Here is a 24,573-nt window from a genome sequence, read left to right on the forward strand (position 1 = left end):
GGCCTCTCCAGGCAGACAGATGGGAGTAAGTCTGTAAAAAACTAAGTCCAGTGAGCACATGTGACGGCAGGTATTATTATTATCCTAGTGGCATGCACTAGTATTTTCTTAATAGATTCTTTTTAAAATTCTTTCTTATACTGTGGACCTTTTCTAGGCTAGTGGCTCTTTCTTAGTGGAGAGGAGATTTTTTGCCCCTCAAAATCCTATGGCTAAATCCAAGGCCATTTTTTTCCACACCTAGCAGAAGGAGACTTCTGAGCAAGTGGTCCTCTGGCATGCTATGGAGGAGAGGCTAAGGATACTACTGAACAGTCTACAAGTCTCTGCAGAGGTCCTCAGAACAATGAGCACTCTCCAGGCACACTGAGGCATGCAGGAGTTTAAAAACTCCGGAGCTGCGGTTGGGGATTTAGCTCAGTGGTAGAGCGCTTGCCTAGCAAGCACAAGGCCCTGGGTTTGGTCCTCAGCTCCGGGGGGAGGGGGGGGGACAAACAAACAAACAAAAAAAAACCCAAAAAACTCCGGAGCTCAGCCTGTTGCCAGCTTGAGCTAGCTAGAAAACAAGACAGAAAAACAGCACAGCATGGATCATAGCCTTCTTAAGATCTTGTGTGTGCATGTGCCTGTGCATGTGTGTGTGTGTTCAGTGATCAAGGTCATTCCCTCTTCTCCACGGTTTTTATCCGACCCCCATTTCCCACCTCTGAGTCCTAAGTCCTCTTTTAAAATGCTTTGATTTCTTTGGTGGCAAAAAATCGAGTTTGGGCTGGGAAGTGACTCACCGCTCAGCAGCGAAAGGACCTTGTTTTTCTTTCTCTGAATACATTTTTTAATAACTTCAGCATGACCCTTCGCACTTGTTGGTTAAATCCTCTCTATGCCTACGACAAGTGGAGAGGCTATGACACCGAACATTTTTTCAGTTGCTAGCTAGAAGAGATTTAAAAAAAAAATAACGAAAATAACCAGAGGACAGCGAGCCCTGGCATCCTGTGTTACATAAGCAGATGTTGATGTTGAAGGGACGGGCTGGTGAGGAGCGGTCTTTGCAGATGGACCTCACAGCTGCACCAGACTCTGGAGCTGCCTGGATGCTGCACGCTTAGAACTTTCTGTGGAAGGAGGCTGGCAGGAGTGAGGAGGGGTGAGCCAGGCTGCAGCAGCCAGCTCCCAGAGGCAGGGCGCCTGGGGCTCCCGGGGACAATCCCCTCCCACCTCTGTCTGGGCGTATTGGGGGTTGGGGAGGATGTCTTCCCCCTTATTCCTGAAGCCCATCTTCCTCGCCTCTACCTCACTTCAAAACCTTTCAGATCTCTTGGGCGGTTACTTGGCTTTTCGATCACAGGGAAAACACCTTTATTATTGACAGTCGCCCAGGTTCCTCTCCCTGCCAAAAATGTCACACGAAAACGAAAAATAATCCAGTACCCATTCCATCTTCCAGAATGAAATCTGCATCTCTCTCTCTCACTCTCTCCTCCCCTACCTCTACTTTAACTTCCCCTCCCCAAACCCCATTCATTTCCTCCCCAACCTTTCCCTTCTGTGGTCTCTGTGCCTTTCTCTACTCTCCCGCCTTGTTTCCACTCCAGTCTCCTCTCCGCCGCCCTCCAAAGTCCCTGGCTCTCCCCACTCCTGCAAGCTCTACCCTTTCTGCCCCTCCCCAGACAAGTGTCCAGCTCCACGGGGGCAGCCCGCCCGCCGCCCTGCTCTATCCCTGCCCACCTACTGTGAGGAGCAGCTCCGCCCACCTGTCCATAAAAGCCAAGTGCAAGTTACCCGCAGAGCGCAGAGGATCAGAGCCCTTCCACGGTCCTCTCCGTGGGAGCCCAAGTCCCTGTCTCCCAGATCTTACATGCTCAAGGTAAGACAAACCTTCTCAGGGAAGCTAACCTGCAGGGGGTTGCTGCCCGGAGTGAGTCCCTTCTGGTCAACGCTTTTACTTAGAGTTAATTCATAAGGATGCTGAAATGAACAGGGAGCTTCTTAACTAGCAACTGCTTTGAAAACAAACTTCTGTTTGAACAGTAAAATAAAAATTCCTTTTTGGCAGAAACAACAGCATTTCTATTACAAAAATCTTTTCTCTTTTTAAGTCACACCACCCCCCTCCCGGAGCACCCTGTCTGTCTGACTGCTGCTGAGGTTAAATATATCTGTTTGAGGTATTATGCTTGTGTTTTATTTTATTGTAAATATTTCACGTATCAGTAGGAGCAGGGGAAGCTGCCCCATTGTAAAAAATGCCCTTTAAAAGAGCACAATTAGTTCTCTAAAAATAGCACAGTCAAAAGGTCGACTGATGATTTTTGTGATGTTTTCCAAACCCTCAAGACAACTTCTGTGAGTCCTTTAAGAAGTATCTTTCCAGGTTTAACTGCTCGGAAAAAATGATGTGAACCAGTGCCCTTTGCCCGGGGACAGTAATCAGGTGGCTGGAAGATAGGAAAGAACAAATCCAAGTTTACAAGCTGGGGCAGGATGAACCACTGCTGGGCTACCTTTCCACTACATCCTAAAAGGAGACGTGTACTGAGAGTAAGAAAGCGTATGAGAGCTCTGTGAAGCCTACACACACACACACACACACACACACACACACACACACACACACACACACATACACACCTAAAACATGAAGTGTTTCAGTATGTTTCTCAGAAAGCATGCAGGCCAGACTATACAATCCTTCTGTGTACAACTGACTGATGTGTGGAGAGATCAGCCAGAGAGACTTCAGATGAAGGTTTTCATCCTTACCATCCCCTCTGCCCTCTGGCTATTGACTGACTCTCCCAGAGCTCTCCACTGGGGAAGAGACCCTTGGACGTGTGTAGGGGTGGTTGTGGTAGCTGGTTGTGGTGGGTGGGTTGGGATTGATCTGTTCTTCTTCCAGAGTGTTGTGCACCTGTAAGAAGAGAAACAAACCTGACAGCTACTTTGGAAAAAAAAAAGTCAGACTCTTGGGCCATGAAACTTGCCGTCATATTCTGTGGGTTTTGTGGGATAAGAAGCTCTCATGTGGGAGAAAAGCTCTCTTCAAATGTTCCATCTGGCCGACTGCAGAAGCTGCACTTGGAGGAGGCAAGCCCAGGCTGCCAGTCAGGAAACCAAAGCAATACTTTAGTCCTTAAGGTTCTTAAAGGGAGAGAACTGTTTACATTTTCACGTCTGTTGGTTGTGTGTCATTTCAGATGGGGAATTTCGCTACAGGTATAAAACTGAAATAAATTAGACACATGGCTCGGGTTTAGTTTTTTTTCCAAAAATTCTCCTCATCTTTCCTATATCAAAAGAAATTAAAAAGTACTAAACACCGTTTAATCCAAAAGGGCTAGCATAGAATTATTCATGTGAAAGAGTTACATATGAAATATTCTCCCATGTTGCAGTTTCCCACTCCCCCCCAGTGGAAAAACACTGCAGAGTGTGTGGCTTCCTTTCAGCAAATGATATAAAATAACTGTTGGCCAAGATAATATGTGACCTGTGCATGTTCAACTCTGTAGCTCCAGTCACAGTGCAGTCTGCTTGCTCTATAGCTAACATGAGTAATGAGCCACGGGACACACAGGTGTGAGACAAGGCCAACCCAAGTGTTGGGTTCATTCAAATTAATCCCTCCTTTAAGGTAGTACTTGAGTTCTGCTCAGCTCCATCACTGAGAAAAGACTGTGAGTTCCTCCAAGGATCTCCTCTGTCAAAGTTATCAGCTCTGATGGAGCAAACGCTTGCATCGTAGATCTCTGTGAAAGCTAAATTTGAGGCTTATCATTGTTCTCTGAAGGTTTGCTTCTGCTCTCCCTGACTATCTGAATGGAGCAGTTATGAACTGTTTAACCATAACTCCCTTTCCCTCTGTGCCATGAGGTTCAACCCCCTTAACTAAGTGGGTGAGATCATCCCAGACTGTTCATGATCTAACCTTTCCAGGGGGTATTACCAGTGAAAGGGAGTTTTTCCTTAAGGTATGTGCTAGGTACAATGGCACTTTCCTTCTTATGAGTTTCGAAAAATCAAAGTCAAGATGTCCTTTAGTTATCCTAACATCACCCCTTCTGCACAGAATGTCAAAAGACAGCCCGAGTCTCCACTTCCTGTGTATGGCCATGTCCAGCCCACACTACTGCAGGCTCCAGATATCTCCCTAAAAGAAAACAAGAGTGGGTGTCTCCTTGGCCAGAGACACCCAAAGGATACCCTACAGATTTTGAGGACCTGCCATACTTCTAGAAACACACATTTTAGAGTTCTATTTCTATTTATGAATAAATAAAATGTCTACATGATAGGAAAGCATATGTAACTTTATTTTTATTTCAAAAGAAAAGGATAAAGGACAAGAAAATAAAATCAAGCAGAATTTAGAGGGACGGTAAGAAGACTCACAGACATCTGTTAAGAGAATAGAACAATCTAGATCTGTTATCAAACACGACCTCTTGCTATCCTTTCTTACATAGAACTATGGAGGGTAAAGAGGAGAAAAAGTGTCTGCCCTTGAGTTTCTGTTTGAATTTTCCTTCCTAGTCAATAAGAGCACTGTCACTATTAATGTAAGAACTGACTCTACTGACTTACTCATTGAGCCTTCCTTCTCCTACAGACAGAGGCATAGTTCGTACACCCGAAACGATTTCAGGTGTGCCCGCTTCAAACTCACAGGCACTTGCCAGTTCTAGTCTCTAAAGCTGTGTTATGCACATCAAACACCATATTTTTATCTTATGCTGGGAGTATCTACAAAAATGAACCCTAACTCCCCTAAAGGGGAGAGTGTTGCATTAGTGTTTTCAAGCTAGGGGTCTCAGTGACCCCTCTTTCTTGTCACTACCTTGGTATGGCAACTTAAGGAATGACTAAGACTCCCAGTCTCTACTCCTCTAAGTAACTGTGAAGAAACCTATCTTACTATGTGCTTCCAAATCCATACATGTGGATTTAAGGAAAGTACAGACAGAGCTTGTCTGGGGAGCAGTGTTGCAAAATGAACTGTAACTCTTGTACAAGAGGAGCGGAAGAGTTAAGGGGACAGTGAATGCTTTTGGAATTCAGAGAATCTTTCCCTTAGCATTGTGCAAAAGGACCTCTCACTATTGAAGGCATCCAGTCGGGGGGAGGGAGGGATGAGAACCTGCTTACCAGTTTTTACCAAATACTAAGGATGTAATTTTAAAAAATGTTTTAAGATTTCCCAGTTAACTGCTGTTTACATATCCCCCAGTCGTAAAGCAGAGCTTTACTGGTCTCCTTCCATTTTTGGAGGGATGAGGAGAACCAAAGGGTGAGAGAGAGTTAGCCACATTTCAGTACCAAGAGAGAAGCCTCTGGGCAGAGGCTCAAGCAGCATGGCTTCAGTATGTGCTGTCTGAGGCTCTGTATAGTCTTTCCTTAAGGAGCTGAGAGGTCTCCCTAGAGTCTTGGATGTCTACAATGTGGAAGCTCTGTGTACTCCAATCCAGGAAGCCATCAACACTGCATCACACCAAATGAAGTAAACAAAACAAAACACCCCCCCCCAATTAATCAGTGCCATTTCCTAAAATAAGAACAAGTCAAAGTACTAATGTCTCTGTTGGCATGAACGTCATAGAAGCTACTAATTGTGCTTGTGTAAAGTGATGGGATATACTTTACATGACTCCAATGTTCTCTATTTGTTCACTCACTCCTGCTCTTCCTGGAAAACAAAAACTGGCCTCTCTGCTTCATGGGTCTGCAGCTGCAGTCACTGAACCTGGGTGCCCCTGGCATTGTTTCTTCAAGGGAAGGGATCCCCTCGATTTCTACAGCTGGAGATTTTGGAGTAGCACTCATTCTTGTGGTTTTTCTCATTACCGAGTTTCTCTGAGTCTCCTCATTAGTTCTTTTAAATGGACTATGAATGTTGACTTCTTCAAATCAGGAAGTTCTATAGTTTTCTAAACTTTAGTCCTTATGCGTGGATTAAAAAGTCGTCAAGAAGTTTCTCCAGTAAATTAACTGAGGTGAGTTTGGGGGGAATTTTTATTTACCTAGTAAGTTCAGACTTTTGAAGGTTAGTAAGGACCCAAACAATGCAAAACAGAATTTCTAGAAGGGACTTTAGAGCTAACTTTGGAGTTCATTTTAGAGTTAGAAAACGTCAAAAAGGTAGATATCATTCACGAGGTCACCCAAATGGAGGGCAAGTAGCCAAACTCCCTAGCCAGGCCCTCATCTTGAATAACTGATGTTTCTGTCCACACAGTGAGATTAGGTGTCCCTAACTACATTGAGCAGCCTGTAAGAACTTAGCATGTGGCTCTCAGAAAGGGTGGATGTTCAGGATACAGCTTTGTCTTTATGGAGGTTATGTCTAAGTTATAGGACGCAAACCCGGTGAAGACTGAGGTTACTGATCGTCAACATCACACGGACCTTTGATGCCATTCTCTGTCACAGAATCTGAAATATTTAGCTAGTTGGTAAATCTGTGCTGTGCAGAGGAGTGAATGAGGAGAAAAAATGTTATACAGAGAATATCCATTATTTCCAACTCCTATAAAAAACCTGGAAGTAGTCTTAGGGGCATACACGTACTCAAATCCAATATGTATTAATATTACCTTTAGGATCCCCTCTTACATTAGGAAATGTAGAACTCACTTAACCTCATGGGTGGTACAGACATCACCTTGCTGCAGCACTGGTTAACTTTTTCCTACCTTTTCCTGAGCTCTAGAGTTGCATTTCTATTGCATGTTTATGATTTGGTTTCAATATTTATATGGAACAAGAATAATAAGTAATTGTTTGCAGTACGTTCTTCATATGGTCAATCCAAAGACAACATGTTGTCAACTGACTTTGTACTCCCCCAAGGAAAGTCAAATATACACAACAGAGAATTAGGGAAACCATGGATATACACTAGTGGAAAGGTATAGGCCTGCAGGGCTTGGAGACAGAAGGGAGAAATCCAGGAGCCAAGGACTTAGTGAGGGAATGGCACAGTCCCACAGGGTCACACTTCTGGCATGGAAGAGGGTGTAACTCCAGAACAATTTGCAGGACTGAACAACGGATTTCTATGATTGATCAGTCCCTCTAGGAGATGAACTGTCTATACCAGTACCCTTTAGGCATAGCACGGTTTGAGGGCTAGGCACACTGGTGAGATTTACAAGCTTCGTGGGCATTAAAAGTCTTGTTTACCTTTGGCTTCGACTGGGAAGAGAGCCTGACTTGATCTCACTTTAAACTTAACTCTGACCCGGGTTAGTAAATTAATGGGAGTCAAGACATCAAAATTTTCCTTGCTGAGATAATGCGATTATTAGTAACCAATAAAGTCATGCCACCAAACAACGCTATGAAGGTAGAAAAGAACATTCGCGAATCGTTCCCTAGAAACAGTTCACACGGAGTAAGTGGACAGATGTTACCCCAGATCTTTGTTCAGTTCACTCTGAGCTTGCCTGGCAACTGCCTGTCTTTGAAACAGTAATTATTTTCAGAAACTGATTTATTGTATGTTAAAAATCTACATAGTCTAAGTTTAAACATTGTGAAAGCATTCTTTTTAAGTCTTTTTTGAAGAGCGCTTTCTTGCGTACTCCATTATGTGTTTATGTCACGTGTTTGAGCATTGGGTCATTAATGTTCTGAGACTACAATTAATCATTTTATGTGCTCTAACTGAATAGGCCTGGGTGTGGGTGTCAGCTTTTGGCTTCTCCTGGCAGTAGCATGTATCCAATCTATTGAGGAGCTTCTCCAATCCCTTCTATTAGCTAGATAAAATGGCTGTTTTTTCTGGAAATTTGTGTCAGTGAATACTTGAGCTAACTAAGACTGGTTTATAAGAACTTTTTCTCCCTGACCACAAAGACATTAAGTCTCAGCTACCTTCAGTTTACTGAGATGACTTCAAAGCTTAAAAGCTAGGCAAGGAACATGTGGATGGGGTGGCTGGAACATTTGTAAGCCACATCCCTTTAATCTTTCATGCTTCTCATAAGCCTATACCCTCTAATAATAATTCTAAATTTCCTTCATAATTCAAAGTGATAGCTGCACATTAGTATATTTTTATATAAATATCTATTTCTTGTTTTCCTAAAGTCTAGTCGTGGTATTAATGATGTCAACCCAAATGCCTGACTTTAGCTTTGGTTTGTTTGTTTGTTTGTTTGTTTGTTTACTCGCTTGCTTGGGCTGACAAAAAATAAGCCCAAGAAGTACAAGAAGAGAGACACTAGGTGGAGCTAAGAATTTGTGACTTAGGTAGCCAAAATTGTTGAGGTTGGAAGAATGAGAGAAGAAAAGGAATCTTCAGCAAAATAAGATATTGGATACCCAACTCTTACTTTAAAAATGGCATGCCTACTCTCCCTCCAGTTCCCAGTTTGTTATAACCCCTCACTGCCCAAGGAGTAGGTGGGGGAGTTGCTCACCAGTAGGGGGAACCAGCATGCTCACTGTCTACAGGAGATGAGTGTTGCCAGAGTGGACATTTAAATTTAAGATTTTTCTGATAAAATACAGACTCATTGTAACCAGTGGCTATGCTCCTTGCCTTGTTAGTTTTCTTTTTCCTTTTTTTAACCTAATTTAAGCCTCTAAGAATAAATCACCCACTTCTCAGCAATGCCAGAAATGTCCAGGCTTGCAGAAGTTTATTTGAAAGAAAACCAACACAGTCTTCGAGAAAGTTCTTTCCAAGGCCACCACCAGCCAAGCCTAAATCTAAATGCTCAATTCAGTAATAAACAAACTCTGGCAGCCGATGATCAATGAGAGACAAGCAGAGAGGGTAGAAGAGGTGCCATGACTAGCCTCACCCCTGCTGTAAGGGAGCTGGAAGAGAAAAGACAAAATTAGGTCAGCCAAACAGTTGGGAGAAACCGAGATGCCCCGGAACCACTCCCCTGCATCTGGATCTCCCCAGGGAGCAGCCAGGGTCTTGCCTGGACTAAAGTGAGTGTCTCGTTGAACATTTTCATTGCACAGCTGTGGAGAGATGGCTTGTTAAGACTCGAGACGCTTGCATAATTCAGAACCCTTTGGGGGATAGAGATCAATTAAGACCACAAAAAAAAATCTTTGGCACACCAGGGAAAGGTTGTTTGCTTTGTAAAAATTATGACATTTGTAGGAAAGCAGAATAATCCTCTCTCTGAGTATCCGTGTAATGTCACCAGAGATGAAGCTGCGAAACTGGTATGTGTGTGACTTGAGACTCCACCTTTCCAGACAGTCTTTAATATTTTAATCCCTAAACCGTTTTGACTTTCTGGAGCGCAGTACTACCCACTAAACATCTATGCACTTTGGTTATTTATCTTCAAAAGAAGAATACTTCTCAAACAATCCCCTTGTTAATCAGAGGTACATGGGGTCTTCCCATGTATTGTGAGGAATGATGTTACCAACCGTGGATTATCAAAGCTATTTATTTAGAATGAAGACTAGGCGACACAGAGCATCTGGAAGGACTTGTGGCATGCATAGAGAGCCAGTCAACATGGGATCGACTTTACAGGTGTGTACTTTTCTGAGATAGAGCAGGAGGACATCTATTTCTTTAGAACACAGAGAAATACCACCTGTATCAAAAGAGCAGAAAAGGGCAAGGGAAGGAGAGAAAGAAAAGTGGTGAATGGTTATAGTTTAAAGTGTCTCAAAAAAAAAAAAAGCCTATGTATTTAGCAAGTGATGTCACTTGCAACAAAAAATGACTAAAATTATATTTTAACTAGAGAAAGATGGGGCTTAATAAGTATTGGGACAGAGAGATGTCTCTGAGAGTCATTAGTCTGTCATCAAGCCTTAGTACTTGAGTTTAGTTCCCAAGACCTACATGAAGTAGAAAATGAACTCCCATAATTTGTCCTCTGACCTCTACATGCAGCCTGTTGCACGTACATCCACACATATCCACTCACATATACATCTACACAAAGGGAGTTACAATCAAATATAAAAACGAATGGCTAATGTGTTATATATAGACTGGAGTTCTTTTCCCCACACTTTCTAAAGTGCATTTTAAACAGTCACTGGCAGGGATATAAAGAGGCATTTAGTTGTTATTTAATGTTTTCTCCTTTACTTCAGGACATCTCCTGGCTTGGTAGTCTACAGAAGAGTATGGTGACTGTTTGACAATCACTTCCTATTTTACTGTTTTAAGATCTCCTATCGTATGGTACTTACGGCACTGCTTGTTATTGTATAGTATACACAGAGTGGATATTGCTTTAACAAACTATGAGTAAAGAAGCATGCCAGGATGGTAAGTTTCTGGATGAAATCTGATGAAAGGGGAACAAAAAGCTGAGATGCTCATGCCTTGTCCTGGGCATCAGCTCTTCATATCATAGTAATCACAACAACAGAACAGGTATTCATGCTCTTGTTCCTTCTCTGACTCTTTCCTTCTTTGCCTTCCTCCGTATTTCCCTTCTTCTCCCTCCTTCTCCAGTTCCCTCTCTTGCTTTTATTCCCACCAAAACTGAAGTCCTGGACATGTAGAAATTGTTTCTCACTTCTCTCTTCACTTTCATGTCCAAACATCTTGTTACAGAGGCATGGCTAACGGTGACTGACGAGCTTCATAACTTGAGGCACTCAGGTATTTTCCCTAATTCTGTAAATTCACCAATTTCTGAGATGACAATCCTGTCTTCTCTTTATCACTATTAATTTTCTGGGACCATTAGTCAGATTTGCTCTCTCTCATCCTTTGCTTTCATGCTCTCAACAGGGAACTAATGTCAGTAATTCAAAGATACATGTTGATATTCAAGTACAACCTACTATATCGTCAACCACTGAGTTTATGTAAAACATTCAGACTTGCTACTTCCTCTATTTCTCTTAGGACTTTAGGCATTCCCTTGTCCCTCACAAAGTTAGCATAAAGAGGCCACTGTGCACAAACATGTCAATTAATCACCCTCAAATCAAGCTGATGAGTAACTCATTGTCATTCAAGAGTAAAGAAAGAGCATAAGCCCATCATTCACAATTAGAAAAATAGATCTCTATGGCCAGGTGTGGCGGTCTATGCTTTATGGCCATGCTTTCAATCCCAGCACTTGGAAGACATGGCCTGATGGATCTCTGAGTTCAAGGCTAGCCTGGCCTACAAAGCAAGTTCTAGACAGCCAAGCCTTCACAGAAACCTTGTCTTGGGGGGAAATAAGATAGATGGTCTATGTTATCTAGAGAAGTGGGATGCTGCACTGGTCCTGCTACCTCTCTATCCTTCACATTCTAGGTTACCCAAGAAGAAAAACAAAACATCTGCTCAGTTAAGGCAAGGAATTTTCTCAGTGCCACACAGCTTGGAACTAGCAGTCTTTATGGCCATGTAGGTCCTGCTGTGAAGCCTGTCCCCAGTGTGTTTCTTCTGGTTGCCTCTAACAATGCCTTATCCTCAGAGGGAGAAACAAACCCCCAGCACTCTGAGACAGTGCCTCTGACTCATAAAGGGAAAGGATTCCAGTGGCTCTGTTCCTAGACACTGCTGACTGGCTCTGTTTCTTGTATAAGAGTGTCATTTTAATTTATTTTTCTTTTTTGTACTTTTTCTCTAAAAACATGCTGTAATTCAAGAGCCAAGAAACTAAGGGTTTTGTAATTAGAAAAGAAAAAAAAGGAGGGGGGGAAAACTATCATTTCTTTCCGGGGTAATTTTGGAGAGCTAAATTTTCTCCATCAGTTTCTTCCACGTGATTGACTACAGGTTGCTTTGGCACCATTCTGGTAAGGAGAATGGCAGTCTAAGATGTCATTCCTAAGGCAATAGAAGTTAATAAGATTATATGAGAAACAGACGATAACACAAGTGCTTTCTCATGTTCAGTCATCTTGAATGTGACCCCAGATCATTCCCCCTGGAGTTATTTTTACTATAGTCTATAACCCAATGGCGAAAATCAAAACCACATAGCTGATTCTCTGCACCATTTGAGTCAACTAGACAGATGTCAATGGTAGCTTCATCTGCTGCTCATCATATAGGTAAAGTGATGTAGATAATGGCTGGGTACATCAAGCTCTTCTTTTGTGGTCCACAAGAGAAACAAAGGGAGACAATGTCTTAAATCTTTCCCAATGGTCACATTCTGCTGTACTGAATTTGCTTTTTGTATTTTACCCCCATTCTGTGAATGAAGTATTCTCTCACTTCATTGATTAATTTATACTTGCCTTCAAAAATTCAAGCCACATGTCTTCTCTGTGCAGAGCAGACATGCTTGCAGCTAGTGTACCCAGGTTGCCCTGTGCAGCTCCCCATGCTCTTTACCACAGTGTGCACAACCTGGCAGTATAGCTTATTATCACTCTAATTCCCAGCCCCCAGTTGGTAGTAAAGAACTTGGTAGTGAGGTGAGCTCCAACGTGAATGACAAGGCTCAAATGTACATTTTTCTATCCTTATAGATTGTGCTAAGAACATATTAATTAGTTTGAATCCTTGAAGCTTTGAAATAATCAGGATACTTCTAGACAGGGTGGAAACATCTGCCTATCTCACAAAGTTTTTAACCAAAATGAGCATCCTAGAAAAACTGATAGTTCCGACTACAATTTAGAATACGTTAATTTTCTGGGTTTTGTGAAATGACCAACAACTGATCCTTGGTTTTCCATGGACTTCTGAGAGAACCAAAAATGAAATAAATCTTCCCTTGTGTTCCCTTCCCCACCTCTCTGTCCCTCTCCCTCTCTCTCCCTCTTTTTCTCTCTCTCTCCCTCTCCCTCCCTCCCTCCTCCCTCTCTCTTACACTTCCACCCCACCACCACAGTACACCACACACACCCCACACTATACCACACACACTCATACCATACCATACCACACCATAACACAGACTCACACACACTCACATTACACACACACATTCATATCACACACACACACACACACACACACACACAGAAACACATTCAGACACTCATACCACATATACACATACACTCACACCACACACACCAAACTCAGTGTATATTATTAGAGCTTTGATTCAACTGATGAGTTAACTATTGGAAGGAGGTACAAGATGAACTCCCACCAAAATACTAATACTAAGCATGGCCTTCTATATATCAAATTTTTCAAGAAAAAAGATTTACTTCTGGTCTGTCTTTACATAATTGTCAAAAACCCCTTACAAAATATCTAATGGTGTTATGAAATATAGAACAAACACTGTAGATTAACAGTCAAGTCTTTCATCTCACTTAGCCTGTCATTCCATCTCCACCCTTTATAAGGTTCTAGCAAGAATTTGAAATAACCAGATGTTATGAGGGTGCTTTTTTTCAGGTATTTCTTTGTGTTTCCATTATATTAAAAAAGTAAAGCTCTCATTTTTATCTGTCAACACAATCTTAATTCATCATCATATTAATTAAAGCTTCACTACATATTTTTATTTAACATTCATCTTTTCTTGTTCTCAACTGACAGCACAAAGGTCACTAACGTGGTTCCTTGGCACAATCTTGTCAGAGCTGCTTGACAGGTTCCTGCCATGATAGAAATCTTCTGCATCTGAGCTCTCTACTGTAGTAGACTCCACTCAGATACCAAGCTCTTGAAATGCAGCTAACCTAATGGAAGTATTTACTTATTTCCTTTTTCCCCTTACATTGGTTAGTTTTTTGTTTGTTTATTTGTTTTTGTTTGTTGTTGTTGTTGTTGTTTTGTCAACTTGATACAAGCTAGAGTCATCTGGGAAGAGGGAACCTCAACTGAAGAAAACACTTCAATAATATTAGCCTGAAGGAATATCCGTGGAAAAATGATTGAGGTGAAAGGGGCCACTCCATTGTGGGAGGAGTCATTCCTGGACAGGTTGTCTTAGAGTACATAAAAGCAAACTGAGGGAACCGGAAGCAGCATTGCTTGAGGGTCTCTGCTTCAGTTCCTGCCTCCAGGTTCCTGCCCTGCTTGAGTTCCTATCTTGGCTTCCTTCCATGAATGATGATCAGGAATAGGTAAGCCAAGCAGACTTCTTCTCCTAAGTTACCTTTGATCAGGTTCTTTAGCATAAGCAATAAAGAGAAAACTAGAACAGTATCTTTAATTATACATCTATAAGTCACTTGTGGCTAATAATTACTGTGTCAAACAACACAGAGTATTTCACTATTCATATCTTATGGTATGTGGTCTTTCATATGAATAACCACTATGGAGACAAAAAAATAAAAACCAACAATAACAAGACATGCCTTTTAGTTCCTTCTCAGTGAATAATTGTGACTGCAGTAATGTTTATTAAATATTGCTCGATTCCTGGGCATGTCTATAACTTTCGTTGAAAGCTCCACTTCTGTAGTTTAACAATGTTGTGTCCTACACAAATCAAATGAGATGTGGAATCGTTTAAACTGAATGAGGACATTTGAGTAACCCCCTCTTAATGCTTCATCTATTTTGCCTTTGTGGTAAAGGGTTGATTTAATACCAACTGCAGTATGCAGCCACTTCTTCAGCAGGACCCTCTCTGCAGAGAACAACTGAAGTAAGTTAACAGTCTTGATTTCTTCACTCCCTGAGACCTCACCACTCTCTGAAGGAAAGCAGTTTCTTTTCACAGAGTTTCCCAGAGCCAGAAGGGCAGAGGAGGTAATGTGTCTCTGGAATTTGGCAACCATGTGGCTCTGGCACTTACTGGCTCACTGAGGGCACTTCAGGAGTCTGCCCATCGAGCCAACATGCCAGCCATGCAATACAAACTCTGTTGGGCAAAGCTAAGAGCAAACTGACCAAGCTGTCTGGCTGCAGGATAGATTCTGATTTATTAATGAGCCTTCAGAAATACATTCAAATAAATTTCTAATAGCAATGGTTTACAGAGATGTTTAACGATATCAGATGCTGGCCTCACTATATGTGACTCAGCAAAGATCAGGATAGGGACAAAAGAGCCACTGTAGAAACCAGGCAATCAGCTGTGTCTTTTCCATTCAGAGCTCAATTTATTTGGAATTATTGGGAAAAACTTCTATAAAAACTTTTCTAGAATAATAAAAAGAAATTATCCTGATATCATGAGCCAGATGGCATTAAGGAATAATTATGGGTGTGTAGGTCCCCCTTGCCTTTTAAAATATTGACAAATTATAGCATAAGTAAGCATTAGAGACAATGGTAAAGATAATAACATTTAACTTGTTAACTTTTAATATCTAGCTATAAAATACTCACAGTGTGCTCAAGTCACATTTGAACACTTATAAGTAAAATTTTCATCTGCAAACAGGAGTCAGAGGCTAAAGAAAGAATCTCCCAGCATTCCTCAGTCCCTATCTGGCATACCCTGCCCTCAACCTTGAACTCTTCAGTCCAGAGGCTGGGCTGCCCTTCTCCCAGAGACTCTTCCCTATACAATCCAGACATTTTGATCTTCTTTCTCTTTGTGTATGCAACCACTATCTGCCCCCCCCCCATTTTGGAACTAGTGAACTTGCCCACCAAAGAGCAGTTTACCTATAAATCTGCCTTTAACATAATTAATCTAACCTGGCTTGAATTGGCTCATTGATGGCGGAAGAGGAATCTATCAGTAAGGCTTTTTTAAAAGCCTTTGAACCTAGTATAAAAGTGTTTCAAAATATTAATACATCTTTACCAATGCCTTAATAAGAAAAACAAGAATCTTTTACTTCTTTTCCTCAGAGCAAATGTGTTAGGGATATTTGGTGTTTTGTATTTATGAAATTAAACTTATCACCACATCAGCAAGAGTGTTAGTAAGGATCTTAACCTGGGAACATTTAGATGTGAAGAAAATCTATAAATAGCAATGACAGTAACAGGTGGTCTTCATAGAGAAACAACCTTACTGTGTGTGTTTCAGATGGAGAAGCATTTGCCTATATTGCACACATGAAAGAAGATGTTTAGAGAGATAAAAATGCTTCCCATCATTAGGAGAGTGTTAGAGCTCAAATAAGAGCCTAGCTCACCACAGCTCTGAAGTCTTCTTTCTACTGATGTGGACTGAGCCTTGGCTATTGCAGCTATGCTTCAGAGCATCCAAGAAGCATAGAAGACAAGCTGCAATGCAGGATGCAGAATGCTCTGCAAGAGCTCATTAAGGATTGAGATATATAGATATAGATATAGATGATATAGATGATATTGACGATATAGACGATATAGACAATATAGACAATAGAGACATAGACATAGACATAGATATAGATGATATAGATGATATAGATACAGATACAGATACAGATACAGATATAGATATAGATATAGATATAGATATAGACATAGACATAGATATAGATATAGATGATGTAGAGATAGAAATATACACACACATATGTGACACTTGTGTCTGTACACACATGTTTGTAGCTTTGGCATTGTGAAGAAGATGGATATCATGGGTACATTATGTAAGATCTCACCCCATGGGCTTGTGAAGTCCATGCTTCAGTGCTCTCCAGCCCTTTCATTGAGGCTGCCTGAATGCCAGTTGTATCCTGGTCCCTGTACTTATATGGTAACATACTTTGCCAAACCATGTACGTAGTCACTATAACATTAAATGTAAGAGTTCTACATTGTCTGAATTTCATTTTTTTCTGCTGAAAAGCTCCTAACCTCTTTACCCCCATTTCTTGAATATCAAGAAATCACTTGATTCAGGCTCCCTCAGGAGACTCTAAGAGACCCATTGCCTGAAGAGGAAAGTTGCGGATGAAATGGAATGTGTCCTAATGCCTTAAGATTGTGGAAGGAGAGCCTTAGGAATTTCAAAAACTGCCCCTCAGGTTCTATGCTCCCATGTTTCATTGGCTAGAACTCTCTTCTCAATCTCATTTATCTCTTCAACCAATAGCTACTGGGCGCCTATCACAGTCTGAGCCCTTGCAGACACTTGATTTACCTGCACCCATTGCTTATGGCTAAAAGGCACAGGAATCAATAAAACATCACTTGCTACAAGGTCTTTAAAAAATTGCTTCATGCTCTTTAAAAAATTGTAGACACTGTTCTGAGCCTTGCCTGGGGCCAGTTTTCTCTTACAACATACCTGTTCTCATGCAGCAAAAGGCTTTCACTTGGTGACTGACAGGGATAATAAATTCCAGCTCCACCCATTCCATCAAGCCAGCAGTGCGGTACATGTCTTTTCCGAAACCCAGCACACACGTCTAAAATACATAAAACACTAAACTATCCTGCATCTCCTGCTCTTGGGAATTTTAAGATCCTCTTGGATCTGTTGCCAAAAAGCTTCAATGAATGCTGCTATCTCAGAGATGACTCTGAAACACCAAGAGAATGGGGCTCCTGAGGCAGCAGTTTGAAATCAGTAAATACATGGTTAATTATAAACCACTGGGGCGGTGGGGATGGGCGGAAGTGAATTATTGAAGCTAAGTTTCAGAACTAAACTGTATTCTAAGGTTGCATCTCATTTCTCTAGAGCCCTCCTTTGTGAAAGTACACTTCTACCGTATTATATTTAAGAATAGAGAGTATTAGGGTTGGGGATTTAGCTCAGTGGTAGAGCACTTGCCTAGCAAGCGCAAGGCCCTGGGTTCGGTCCTCAGCTCCGGGGGGGAAAAAAAAAGAATAGAGAGTATTAAAAGTGCCCAGAAAATGTAAGACAGTGGGCATTAGTGTCTCCATCTCAGTGAGTCTTCACTAGGCCTATCTACCTTTTACAAATAATTGTTGACAACCGTGGGTTTCTGAGTTTGAAGATCACAGTAGCTTTGAAGCACCATAGAAAAAGGAAAGATATTGCAACGGGTGTGCTGACAGAGGAAACAGAACTGCGGAGGCCAAGTCACAAAACAAGACGGAAAAGAAGAATTAGCTTAAGAAGCTCAAGAGGGTAGTGGGACTCACTGTGGGGACAAATATCCATCTGACTTTAGGAAGCCATTACTGATCACAGCTGGTATGAGTTCGTTAACATATGTAGTCTCATCTTTTTTAAATGAGGGAACTATGTGTTTTAAATGCATGGGGAGGAAAGTGTGCTTTTGGTTCTTAGACATGTTAGCTATTAAGAACATTCTAATTAGGCAAAATGTCTCATTTCCTAAAGAGTCTGGAAATTGGAAACAACTCGCATACAATGACCTCATACGTGACTTCACATAAACATGTATGCATATAAATGACATGAAATAGAACTCCTCCCAAGTTAGCAAATCTCATCTCCCTAGGTTGTAGTGAGAGATTATTAACTTCTCGGTTGTCAGCTTCCAGTAAGAGCATGATCAAAGGCCTTACCTGGAATCCAAAACCTTGAGTTCATCTTTTGCTTCTTTTCATCTAAAGCAGCTGAGACCATGGAAATTACCTCACTGCTCAGTTTCTCAATTTATCTGTTTGTATAATGAGAAAAACGAAAGCTGGCCTCACAGGGATCCTGTGGACTTTGTTCCTATTTCAAAACTTGGAAATGCTTACCATAAACCCCAATAATGGCCTAGTTTGGGGTTATTATTTTTTAAGCAAACAGCCCTCAAGAAAAAAAAAAGAGGTAAAGGGAGTCTTTCTTTTCTTAGCCTTTCTTTTCCAAAGAACACAACAAAGCAACAAAGAGCCAAATACATTAACTCATTTCTTTTTCTAATAGTGTTGTGGTCAATCTGCTCATGCATAAAAACAAAGTAGTAGTGATGCTTTGAACTCTTGGTTTTGGAAGGCCATGAGTGGAAAAATGTCTTTAGAAAAATCAATCCAATGTGCACTTGGGAGTAAAGTCCACTTGGGCACCCTATCCCTACTAAAGTCCCATTCTGCTTGTCTGAACTTTCTAGGATTAGGGGAGTTTGAACTTTTGCGCTTGAATGAGATCTTGAGTTGTTTTTTTCTGTATTTTTTTCAGTCTTTACTCATTTTAAGCCATAGATGGTCCCTCAGCTTGAACTTATTTCTAGAACCAATAGGGAAACAGGATGGGCTTTGTGCCTATAAATAACTGGCTCCGTTTAGAGCTAAAGTTACAGAAGCTTCATTCATAAAGTCGAATAGGAGCTGAGAGACTTCAACTCCTAAAATTAGTTAGCATGGCCCAAGGTTAATAGGATGGGTCTTGGCTTTTTTCAGAATGTTTCTTCTACAAACACTGTGACAACTTACCACAGCACATGTTGACATATCTAATAGACACTAGACTTCTCAGTGCTTCATCGTGGTTTCTTTCATTTTGCTTTAATGCTGAAAGACGCTGTCACTATGAAAAGGGATAGTGTTGGTGCATTCCCAAATATTTGGTATCATTTCTGATAAGATTAGGTAGCTGACTCACCCTATGTACTACTCAGTTGAGGAATGTGTTTTAATACTAAAATCTCATTACTAAAAATGCTATCAAAGCTTTTCCAGGGTGTCTTTATTCTCTCCTGCAGAGAAAAGACACGCCTTCAATGTCTTGCCACCAGAGACACACCGGTACTGCAGACCATCCTGTACTTTGCTCGTTTCTTCCTGCCATGGTGGCACAGACTTCTCTTCCTAACGTTTTTCTCTTGCCCATTCTCTGACCCCTTACCACCATTGCCCTTTGCAACGTACAAAGTCTTTGTACCACTGCCACATGCAGAGAACTTTCCCCGTATAGACCAGATTGTGATTCATTCCTGTCAGACTTTTCAGAGACTGTGGAATGCTAAGACTCCAGGTCAAGGTTTACACTGCAGTCCATTGACAGCCTTCTCTTCCATCTTCCCAGCCCCATTCTTTCCCTCATCTACTTACCGCTACCAATCATACACTAAATCAGAACTACAATAGTTTCAAATTTGTTTGTTTATGAACTTTTTCTGCACGTGTCTTTGTACAGCATGTGCATGTGTGATACCTTGGATACCCTGGGACTGGAGTTACAGATACAAGCAGCCTTGTGGATGATGGGAATTGAACCCAAGTTCTCTGGAAGAGCAGACAGTGCTCTTAATCATTGAGCCATGTCTCTAGCCCAGTAGTTAATGATTCTTTTTTCTAGTGTTGTAACTTCTATCTTTTATGAGATCCACTCACACTGTTTTATTATTTCTGCCTAGAACATCTCGCTTTCTCCTTGCCTCCATCAGCAGTGACAACAACCTGCCTTGACCCTTTAGACAGAACTGGGTGGCTCCACTGAGTGCTCTTACATTGTCCACATTCCTTGTGAATTTTGACACTGTCAGTGTTTCTGTCTGTCTCTCTTCCCTGCTGGCCCATAGACCCCATTGGTTGAGTCTGCCTTAAAAAAGAGTGTGTTCTCAGCACAGAGCTTGAAACTGTGTACAGGTAAGAAATACATCTGGCCCTCTATATGGCTGAATAAAGGGTTAAAAGGATACACAAATAAAATCAGAGAAAAGCATAAATAGAGAAAACAACATAGATTCAGCAATCAACTGGGCATTTAGAAAAAGTGAGTATTTAAGGTGTGGTCAACTGTACATAGCTGTATGTTAAGCTGGAAATGTCTGAAAGAAAGGCTAAGTACCACACCCCAATACTGATGAGGAAGAGACAGGAAGATCCCTGGAGCTTGTTAGCTAAGCCAATGTCACAAACTTGGTACCCTTCAGGCTCAATGAGAAACCTATCAGGAAGTAATTGAGAAAGACAGCCAGCGTTGACCTCTGGCTTCCATATACATGTGTGTGCTGCACACCACACATACACGTACAGTATAAAACCCAAAGAATTTTAAAAGCCAGAAATCAAGACATTTCCAGCAGTAATGTATTGCTGGGATACCAGCATATGGGTTGCCCTTCTCTGCTCTAACCTCACAAGAGGTTGGCCTCAGTTGAGAGATATAAACAAATCATGTGGAGGAAGACATGGTAGCAGGAATATGAGATTACTAACTCTCATCTTAGCTGATCCTGATCAGGAACCAGGAAGATGAATGCAAGTTTACACTCTCCTTTTTCCTTCTTTTCTGCAATCCCCAATCCCAATCTATGAGATGGTACTTCCCAACATTCAGGACGGGTCTTCTCCCTCAGTTAATACCAGAGGTGTACTTCAATAACTAGTACCCTGGGTGATAGCTAATCTAGTCAAGTTGACGATCCAGATTAACCACTGAAGCAAGGTCTAAAGTGTCTAGGATTGGACATTACTCATAATGAAAATAGCCCTAGTCATGACAACACTTAGCCACTCTCCCCTATCCTCACCCTGGGGAGTTCCTCAATGTGGTTTAAGTTTGGTCCAAGGACAAGCCACAGCACGATTCCATGCGCCTGACTATTCCTGTTGAATCTCAATCTCAGGATGGGTTGGTGGCCAGAAATCTGCATTTTAAATAAGCACTCTCTGTAATTCTAGATGCTCTAGAATTTTAAGCCAGAAGTGAAACAAAATAGTCACTGTCTGACTGAGGAAGCAATAATAAGGAGTAAACACCTCTTGCTGACTGTAGTTAACTAAACTCGGTGAGACTGTGTGTGTGGTGTGTGTGTGTGTGTGTGTATGTGTGTGTGTGTGTGCATGTATGTATGTGTGTGTGTGTGTGTACGTGTGTGCACGTTTGCATGCTGCTCTATTAGACTACCTTTCCCTGCTTCATCTGTTATGTGCTAATCCTCAATTGACTCATGGTTGACCCCTAAACGTTCCAATAAGAATTGTGTATGCAGAAGCCAGAGCAGAGAATTCATGGGACTTTAGTCCCCTACTTAATTTCTCACTGTTGCCTTCTTCTTGCTGTTTGAGGCATGACCCAGTAAAATCCATCTGAATGTTTTGTCTGGACAGATGAACATTTAATAAAGCAATCCCTTGCCCAGGACCTGGACGAAGTGTTAATAATAACTATTAATTCACTATAAATTATTACTCTTTTGAGGAACACAAACATGTCCCACTGAGACCATGGTTTTAAAGCCCTTTCCAATTTTGCATTGTTTTCACAGAAAAATAATTAGATATGGTTGACCGACCAAAAAAAAAACCATCTAGAAAGTTCTATATGAGGAAGAGAGGTTCACTTCAAACCAGTGTTCCCTGTTTTGATCATGTGTTCCAAATAGTCTCACTTTTTCCTTTGGGCTTTATATATATTTTTGTCATTTATGGCCATGCCCACAATCTGTCATGCTTGCAGTGAGTCCAGAGTAAACACTCAATTTCTGTGGCTCTTCTATTATTTATAGCTTAAGATTATCCTTCGCCTTCCTCCCAAGACCCTGTTCCATCACTGACCATTTGACGTCAGTACAGTGCACCTTAAGTTCTTGATAAAACAGAACGCATGTGATGTGGGCAAGAAAAACAATACATCTTGACTTTCCCAAAGTAGTCTGCATCGAATGTTTTATGTGTAATTGAAAACATATTTTTACAAGCAAATGGAGCCAATAAACTAGGAAAGCCATATGGAAGCAGCAAGTCCAACTTCTCTGGGTTTTAGTAAACTGCAAGAGAGGACTGCAGGAACAGTAAGGCATTACGTTCCAACCTAGACTCAGGAAAAGTCAGTGGTGCCTCCTAAGATCTCTGTACAGAAAGTCCCAGCAAAAGGAAGGAGAGGAGATACACACACGCAGCGTGGTTTTGCATCACTGTGCTAGTTTCGGTGTGAAAACCTCTATGTACAGGTGGGATGGTTGAAGAGGGGAAATCCAATTACCCTCTCTCTGTCTGGTCTCAAGATCTAAAAGCATGACTGCCATTCTGTAATTACCATTTCTAAAACATAACCACAAAGGAAATATCTTTCTTAGCAAAGTCCTGTTCTCAACTGCAGCACCACCTTCTCCCAGAATTCCTGTCTCAACCATGCAGTCACACAGCATTCCCAGTCCTTGAACTTGGAAGGCTCATAGTGTCACAGTGATGCTCACACTGGGAAGGATTCTAAGACCTGAGATTGGAATCTTTGACATGTATTATTAATTCATTATAGTCTACTGGCTTCTCGTACAACCACACTAGCTACAAACTGGAACTGACTTTTATATTTGATTTATAAAATAGCACAATTTATTAAAATCGTTTTACATAACATGCTATCTATAAAGCCATTAATAAAAATTAAATTATGGATTTTAACCCTGGGATTAGGAGCAGAACTAACATATGAGTTATATGTTTTAAACAAATGTACCTTTTTAAATTCTAAGAAATATGAATCTACTGAAATTTATTTTATAGTTAACCATAATTAAACAGGTTTATGGACTCAATGACCATGTGTAGAAATATCCTTTTTCAATTTCCATGCCAATGTCTAAACTATATTTCTTCTGGGTGGTGAAATGAAAATCAAGAAGGGGAACAGCCGTAGACTCAGTAATTACTAAGTCTCAGTTGGTACAACTTTTATAGATAGATTAATAACTACACTTCAAGAATCTAGTCCATATATACACAGGATGCATATACAATGACTCAGGGGTGAGCATTGTGACACAAGAATATTGGTGTTTACAAAAAGAAAAAGAAAAAACAGAAGGAAAAGACAGCCTGAAGAATGAAAGGAAATTCTTAAAAGTCATAGACCTAAAAGTGAAATAATATTCTAAATATAAAAAGAATGCATCAAATAAACATCTATAAAACATATCGATAACAAATAACTAAACATCTTTCTTCAAAAAAATATACAAATGGCCAAAATACACATGAAAAGGTACCACTAGAATGGCATTTTTTCCTACAATTGATAAGCCTACATTGACACATTGTTGCTACCTAGGATCTATAGTTTACTTTAACGTTCATTCTTGGTAACATTCATGTAGTATTTTTCTCCTCCAGTTAGAGGAAAGAAAGATGTTAACTATATTAGTAGTAATGAAAAGAGAGGGGAAACACACAAGCAAGTCTTTCACATGGGAATTAGCCATTGCATAGAAATCATGCACCACTGGAAAAAAATGTTTTATATATGCTGTGCTAGTTTGGAAGGGTGTACTGGATCTATGTTTTGAGTTGAAAAACAATTTTACAAGTAATACGCTTGCATCAATTCTCTGAGACTGACATAACCATAAAATCTAGCAACTGAGTGATACAGAAAAAAAAATTCTGATCTCTGGAAGTCCAAGATCTAGACATGTGAATGGCGAATTTCTTTGGAAAGCCACAGGAAGTATTTGTCTCTCTAGCAACATCTAATGGTTTAGTGGCAATCCTCAGTATTTCTTAGTATGTTCATAATTTCTCACCTCTATATCTGCCTTCATTTACCCAGTTAACTCCCTTCATCGTTGCATGGTACTCTCGTTGTCTGCATGTTTATCTCTGTCCCCAAATTTCTGCTTTTAATAAAGACACATTGGATTAGGGGCACATACTACTCTAATATAATTTCATCCTGCTTAATTGACAAAGTCACGTGCTAAGTTTCTAGTGGTTAGGTCTTCAAATTTTGGCAGGAAACATTTCAACCCCAAACAATAATCTCATAATATATAAATGATTCAAAAAATTAAGTGTGTGGACATATATGTACATTAATATGCATGTAAGCAGATATGTGTGTATATAAGTTATAAATATGTATAAGTAGAATTTATAAAGGACTGACTTTATTGAGTTACCTCTTATGAAATTATTGGGTATATAGAAAACATGAAATCAATTCTTTTGATCTCTAC

General features: G+C 40.8%; 1 protein-coding gene across 6 annotated transcripts in view; it reads left to right on the forward strand.

Moving 5' to 3' along the window:
- The first annotated feature begins 1,789 nt into the window (after nt 1-1,789).
- The window catches only part of Col8a1 (collagen type VIII alpha 1 chain), a 132,188-nt gene continuing 109,404 nt past the window's right edge, over nt 1,790-24,573 (forward strand). For 4 of the 6 annotated variants that reach the window (XM_087576333.1, XM_087576335.1, XM_087576334.1 and 1 more), the window contains exon 1: nt 1,790-1,867. The gene's annotated coding sequence lies outside the window, so the exon portion shown is untranslated. 6 annotated transcript variants of the gene reach the window in all.

The sequence above is a fragment of the Rattus norvegicus genome, chromosome 11 (assembly GCF_021556685.1).
Source record: "Rattus norvegicus strain SHRSP/BbbUtx chromosome 11, alternate assembly SHRSP_T2T, whole genome shotgun sequence".
NCBI classification, from domain to species: Eukaryota; Metazoa; Chordata; class Mammalia; order Rodentia; family Muridae; genus Rattus; species Rattus norvegicus.